The following is a 7664-nucleotide window of genomic DNA, read 5'->3' as shown; positions in this document are numbered from 1 at the left end:
TCCAGTTCCCTTTATGGTGGTATCGGATGAGTAATTTCCCTAAATGGTCCAGGGCGTATTAGTACGCCCCAGGCCATCACCCCCGGTTCAGTGAGGGTTCAGGCGGTGAGCCCGCACTGCATCGGGCACATGTCAGCTGATTCTTACAGCTGACATTTGCCCGCAACAGCCGGGGGTGGAATTGCGATCCACCCGTGGCTGTTAACATGTTAAATGCCGCTGTCAATCTCTGACAGCTGCATTTTACATCGCCGTGCCGGAAGTTCGGCATTAGCCCCACCCATCAGTGACCCCATCACGTGATCGCGGGTCACCGATGGGTGGTCATGACAACCCTGGGTCTGCAGCAGACTCCAGTGGTTGTCATGTAAAGATTACTATGAGCATCGCCTAGTCGTCGGCGCTCATGGCACAGGAGCATTTCTGCTACATAGAGGTGATCTGCTCATCACCTCTAGGAAGCAGAGGCGATCAGACAGTTGCTGCTTCTAGTCTCCTATGGAGACTATTGAAGCATGCAAAAAGTTTAAAAAAATGTTTTAAAAAATATATAAAAGTTTAAATCACCCCCCTTTTGCCCCATTCAAAATAAAATAATAAAAAATAAACCCCACATACACATATTTGATATCGCCGCGTTCAGAATCGCCCAATCTATCAATCTAAAAAAATAATCCTATCGGTAAATGGCGTAACGAGAAAAAAATTTCAAACGCCAGAATTACGTTTTTTTGGTCGCCGCAACATTGCAATAAGGCTATGTGCCCATGTTGCGGAAATGAAGCGGAAAATTTGCGCTTCATTTCCGCATGTCCTTTCCCGGAAAAAACGCATGTGGAATTTCGCAAGTGTTTATCGCGCGTTTTTAGCACGTTTTCGACATGCGGAATTGCCTTGCGTTTTTTGTTGCATTGAAAAGGCAATTCCGCATGCGGAAACGCAAAATTAATTGACATGCTGCGGATTTTTGTGCGCATCAAAAACGCTGCGGAAAAATCCGCAGCATGGGCATAGAACTTGCGGATTCTCATTGGGGACCATGGGGTGCGGATTACCAAGCATTTTACAAGCGTTTCCGCTGCGGAAATTCCGTATCAAATACACTTGTAAAACGCTATGTGGGCACATACCCTAAAAGGCAATAACGGACGATCAAAACATCGTATCTACCCCAAAATGGTATCAAAAAACATCAGCCCGGTATGCAAAAAATAAGCCCTCACCCGGCTCCAGATCCCGAAAAATGGAGACGATACGGGTCTGGGAAAATGGCACTATTTTCTCTTTTTTTTAAGCAAACTTTGGATTTTTTTTCACCACTTAAATAAAAAAGAACCTATACATGTTTGGTGTCTACAAACTCGTAATGACCTGGAGAATAATAATGACAGGTCAGTTTTAGCATTCAGTGAACTTGGAAAGAAAAAAAAACACTGTGGAATTTCAAATTTTTTTTGCAATTTCACTGCACTTGAATTTTTTTTTCCCGCTTTCCAGTACACGATATGGTAAAACTAGTACTGTCGTTTAAAAGTACAACTTGTCCCGCAAAAAATAAGCCCTCACATGGCCATATTGACCAAAAAATAAAAACGCTATGGCTCTGGGAACAAGGGGAGCAAAAAACGGAAAATCCCAAAGTCGCAAAGGGGTTAATGACCAACCTTCTGTGCCCATACCCACGAAGGGGACTGGATGCCCAGCGTAGGATTTTTAATTATTCGCTGCGGAGTGCACCTTCGTACTCATGAGTAGTCATTGGAGAATCTTTCCCTCAGCCATCCAGTTGGAACCAGGCACAGTTGACGCTCTGATTAAGGTATGCTGTGTACTCCACAACTATGCTCATGAGTACAGCACTGCGGTAGATGAGGAATCGGAGCCGCCAGTATTTATTCCAGTGGCCAACTTGGATCCGGGAAGGCCATCCAACTTTGGTTTCTGTGTGCGAGAAACCTTTACTGGCTATTTCATGAGTCCAGAAGGTGCCGTGCACTGGCAATACTCCTGTCGTGGAGATGTGCAGCCTGACCAGCAGAGAAGAACAGAACATAATTGAAAAAAGAAGATAAAGAAGAAATCCTTTTTTCTTTGTTTTATGTATTTTTTTAAGAATTTGTTGTAAATGTTTTGTCACGTTAATAAACCCTTAATAACTGGATGTCTGATTACTTTCTTAAATGTTTTTCATTTTAACTCTGTCAGTCTCCAGCAGTTGTTATTAGTGATGAGCGAGCATCACAGTGCTCGAGATACTCGGTGAGTATTTTTTGTACGTTCGCGTGGGAGCTCGAGTCTCCACCTCGCATCTTTGGCGCATATTAGGCAGCCAATTTAACATGCAGGGATTGCGTGACAGTCACTTTAATTCCATGGCCATGTTGGTTGTAGCATTACAGTGATTGGCTGCCCGCATAGTGTCATCGGGTCTATATAAGACCCAGGACCCTATGCTCATCACAGTCTACCTGTCAAACAGGCAGAGTAGAGAGAGGTGCTGCTGAATGAGGGAGAGAATTGGTGCTTATTTTAAACAGGGAATTCCATACCACTATTAACGTCATCTACACTAACAGTCCTTGTAAGGGCTCGTTCTGACGAATATTAATACTGCTGATAGTAGTTAGGCAGTTTGTGGAGACCTAATGTAGTACAGAATAGGGTCCATTTCCACTGGGAAAGATACTTTGAATGTCTGCCTCCCACTATTTTGTCATCATTGTTTGTTTATTTTGATGGATGTTCTGACAAAGTTAAATGTTTCTACCTTTTCCTCCTCTTGGATAGCTCCAATGTCCTGTCTTTTTTTCTTTCCCCCTATACTGAAGTAGTTGGTGCTGTGGTGGACTAAAAGAGGTCCTTTTCCTGAAGACCTTTTGGTTCCGGCAATGATTTTTACTTGTCTGACGCTTTTTTCAATGATTCATCTAAGGCTGGACTGAACATATACGCTGCGTGGAAGGGAATAAAGTTTTGATTTGGAGGTCACATCTCCCTTCCACATCTTTAGCCACAGAGCTCGTCTTGTATTTAACAGTACCAAAGACATAGCTGCTAGTCTGATGAGATTCCGCCAAGAATACTGTAGCTTTCCAGAGAAGGTGGCATGGAAGCTAATAATTCTTTCTCTAGGAATTGTAAGATGATCCTCAAGTTTGTTCAGCCACTGGGAACATGGATCTTACGATGTAGGTGCACACCACATTTGTATGTAATACATTTGTCCATCTTCCAATCTATCAAGTCTTTAAGCTGTGATGAATCCTCAAATGGTAAGGTTGTCTTTTTAGCCACCTTAGCCATCTGGATATCAACTCTTGGTATATTGGACCATCATTTTTTAATTTTTAATTAAAAAACCTATCCCTTAGCTAACCTATTGTACCTAAACTTTTCTCTGGCAATTCCCATTTATTTAGAATTAAGTTTTGAATATTCGCATGTACAGTACAGACCAAAAGTTTGGACACGCCTCATTTAAAGATTTCTCTGTGTTTTCATGACTTTGAGAATTGTACATTTACACTGAAGGCATCAAAACTATGAATTAACACATGTGGAATTATATACTTAACAAAAAAGTGTGAAACTACTGAAAATATGTCTTATATTCTTGGTTCTTCAAAGTAGCCACCTTTTGCTTTGATGACTGCTTTGCACACTCTTGGCATTCTCTTGATGAGCTTCAAGAGGTAGTCACCGGAAATGGTCTTCCAACAATCTTGAAGGAGTTCCCAGAGATGCTTAGCACTTGTTGGCCCTTTTGCCTTCACTCTGCGGTCCAGACTCTCCTCCGTACCTGGGTACCATGGTACCTGTAAAAAAAAAAAAACAAAAAAAAAAACATACTTGCCTTCTGATGGCCCCTGGTCTTTTCTCCTCTGAGTCCGGTCTCTTGTACGGCTCGCGATGGTCTAAAAGGACCTGCCATTACGTCATTTAGTCATGTGACTGGTCACGCGACCGCTGACGCCGGCGGTCGCTTGACCTGTCACATGACTAAATTACGTCATGGAAGGTCCTTTCACACCACCGTGAGCCGTACAAGAGACCGGACGCAGCTGAGAAAAGACTGGGGGCCATCAGAAGGTAAGTATAATGTTTTTTATTTTATTTTTTTTTTACCATTTTTAATCTTTTTTTCAACTATTAACTTGGTAACACTATATAAATCCATGCCGGTTGCATGGATTTATGTAGTGTGACCAAGTTGTCAAGCACTTTCCAAGTGATGCTAAAATTGCTTGGAAAGCGCTTGTCAACCCGCATGCGGAAATGCATGTGAAGAACGCTTCACATCCGATTGTCACTGACAGGAAAAACGCATGTACAATCCGCATGCGGTTTTTCTGCCAGGGAGAACCAGAAACGCTCAGGAAAAATCCGGAGCATTTCTGCATCGTGGGTACATAGCCTTAAAGAGAATGTATCATCAGAAAATTATCTATTTAAATCAGATTTTAGTGTAAATTTATTTAAAAAAGACATTTTCCCCTTGCTATCACGATCTTTAATATAATTAGTAATCTTACAGTTTTTACACAGACCATTGAGCATTTTTGTTTAGACTCTTAAGCCCCTTAAGCGAGATCGCTGCTGTGTCATGGTTTTGGTGACGCAACAGCGACCTCACCAGCGATGTCGCTATGTGTGACACTTTGCAGCGATCAGGCCCCTGCTGTGAGGTCGCTGATCGCTGCAGAATGTCCTGGACCATTTTTTGGTCGTTGCCCTCCCGCTGGTCAGCACACATCGCTGTGTGTGACCAGCGGGAGCAGCGATCAGGCTGGTAACCATGATAAACATCGGGTTACTAGGGGCACACGCGCACTTAGTAACCCGCTGTTTATCATGGTTACGAGCCTGCTAAAGTGAGCGGTAACCTCCCGCTCACCGTAACAGAGTGGTAACCATGATAAACAACGGGTTACTAGGTGCGCGTGTGCCCCTAGTAACCCGATGTTTACCATGGTTACCAGCCTGCTCCTGCTTCAGCAGGCTCGTAACCAGGAGCAGGACATCGTGGAAAGATTCTTTCCACGATGTCGCTGCTCCCCTGATCGTTGGTGAGCCTGCCTGTTTGACAGCTCACCAGCGATCACATAGCGACGCAGCAACGATCCCTGACTGGTCGTATCGTTGTCGGGATCATTGCAGCATCGCTAAGTGTGATGGGGCCTTTACTTCCTGTCCTTTCAGGAAGAATTTTCAGCAGGATCCTTGGTAGCAGAGGCAGGATTACAATGAACGGTAACACCTCTATACACAGCTGATAACACAGAATCCACCAATCACAATAGGTGATGTCACACCTTACCCTCCTCCCTCTCCCTTCAATACAAAAGATTATGATATGGGGGAAAAAAACATTGCCAAAATCCAGATTTAAACAGTAGGTCATTTTCTGATGACACATTCCCTTTAAAATTGCTGTAGATCAGATGTTATGATACTTTTTTAGTTCTTGTAGTACATAGGATATTGACTATTTATTTCCATTGTAAAGGGTGAACTCCAATGCATTATATTTTTGGTTGAAAACTGCATATGACTGCCTTCATAGGCCACAATTGATGAAAGCGATTTGCAGAATCCTAGCATAAATTGCTTTGAAAAGTAGTTAAATTAAGCCACTCTTGCCATCTTTATGCCGCTTAAACAGGGCTGTAAATCCACAACTTGTCTAATTTATGCGCTGTGGTGTATCTTATGAATCAGGAGCATTTGTCTCCAACATGCCCCCCTTATCAGTGTTGTTCACGCCGGTCATTGAATCGGGACCATAGACTTCAAAGTAAGCCTTTTGGTCTTTTTTTTTTTTTAAACAATTACCATATTTCCTCGAAAATAAGACCTACCCCAAAAACAAGCCCTAGAATGATTTAACAGGATTTTTGGAGTATGCTTGAAATATAAACCCTAGTTACAGTCAGGGCTGGCGTTACAGTGGGTGAACTGGGAAATTTCCCGAGGCCCCCAACGTTTCTATTCTGAGGTTAAGATTTCTTAAGTACCTTTGGTGACATCCCGATCATTTGACCAAGATGTCACCAAAGGTCCTTTTAAAGGGGATATTTGAGACTTTAAAAAAAAAAAAAGTGCCTAGGCACTAACAGGCATATAGGTGCTAACAAAGGCAACTACCTGCCTGTTGTACCCGGCGTCGGTCATTGACCGATCCGGCCGGCGGTTCAGCTGCTCCCTGTCAGCAGAGCAGCGGTTTCTCTTCCTGTTGACAGTGCAGGACCACTGGTGTCATGCTCATTGACAGCTGGCTTCCCCCAATTAGGCAGCGGAGAGCCGGCTGTCAATCAGCATGACACCAGTAGTCCTACCCTGTCAACAGGAAAAGAAACTGATGTGACGTCAGTGGAAGTCTGTGAGTGCTCTGTGGTGACAGAGAACAGCACCAGGCACAACAGGCAGGTAGGTAGCAACTACCTGCCTGTTAGTGCTTAGGCACATTTTTCTTTAAATTCCCGGATAACCCCTTTAACTGCAGGAGTCTTGAGGAACTGAAGAGGCGACAGGCTGATATACAGGGCCGGTGTTGGGGAAAGGGGAGCAAATTTGTGCAATTTATCAGGGTCCCCACTCTTAGGGGACTCCAGCATTTCTATTCCAAGGTTAAGATTGCTTAAGGACTTTTGGTGACATCAGTCACGTGACCATGATGTCACCAAAAGTCCTTTCTCTTCAGTTCCTGAAGGCTGCTGCAGTTGAGACAGGCTGGTGTGCGTGTACATTTGAATAAATGTTGTTGTTTTTTCTTTCACCCATGACAGCACCTGAGAGAGTAGGAACTTCCCCTATCACTGGACAGAAAGGCAACTCCCACTTCATCCTTCAATGTGGTTTCCTGTCCTTTGGATGTAGGATCCTTGAACACACGACTGGAGCAGCCGTGACTCATAGAAAAACTGCGTGTTCTATAGCAACCTCTAGTAAGAATGGCAGTGAGTACAGGGGCCCAGTCAGGTGCTGAAATGCTAATATCAGTTTGGGAGAATCTACATTTAAAGCTTCAGCACCTACCTATGTTTGGTGTCTGGCCTGGGGCCTTGTGATTCTCGCAGTCTGGCGTTCCTTATTTGGTCTGTAGCCTGGCAGGTGACTTGCAGTCTGGGTTGTGGCCTGTAGCTTGGCGTTTAGCCTTGCGTTTCTCGTTTAGGTGCTGTGGCTTAGTTGGTTAAAGCGATCGTCTTGTCAACAGATCCTGTGTTCAAATCTCAGTAGTGTAGCCTCATGTCTTGTGTGTTGGGCCTCCCTCCTCGGGTATGGCCTCATGTTTTCTATGCCACCTCATATGTGGTGTTTGTCCTGCCTGAAGGTTTTCCAGTTGTTGAATATCCTGCCACCTCAGTTCTAGGGTTTTCTTCAGCTGCCTCTGCCTAACACGGTGTGACTTGATGGGGCCTTCGGTGAAGTATGACTTTCAGTGGTATGTGAAACTTTGGGTGCTGTGGCTTTTACCTGGTTAGCCAGCTGACTTTGGGCTTGTAGGTCTGTTTTCACTACTGTCTCAAAGCTTGACATCCCTTTACTAGCAATACTGCTGATATTGATAAGTATGACTTCCGGATGATACAGTCGGTCTGTGGTGATTCTATTAAACAACAAGAAGGGGCCTTAATAAAAATAAAGTCCTGAGGGTAGCTGGTGAG

Source organism: Phyllobates terribilis, unplaced genomic scaffold (assembly GCF_046119375.1).
Source record: "Phyllobates terribilis strain yellow unplaced genomic scaffold, ASM4611937v1 Scaffold_2__4_contigs__length_985480577, whole genome shotgun sequence".
NCBI classification, from domain to species: Eukaryota; Metazoa; Chordata; class Amphibia; order Anura; family Dendrobatidae; genus Phyllobates; species Phyllobates terribilis.
This window is presented reverse-complemented; position numbering follows the sequence as displayed.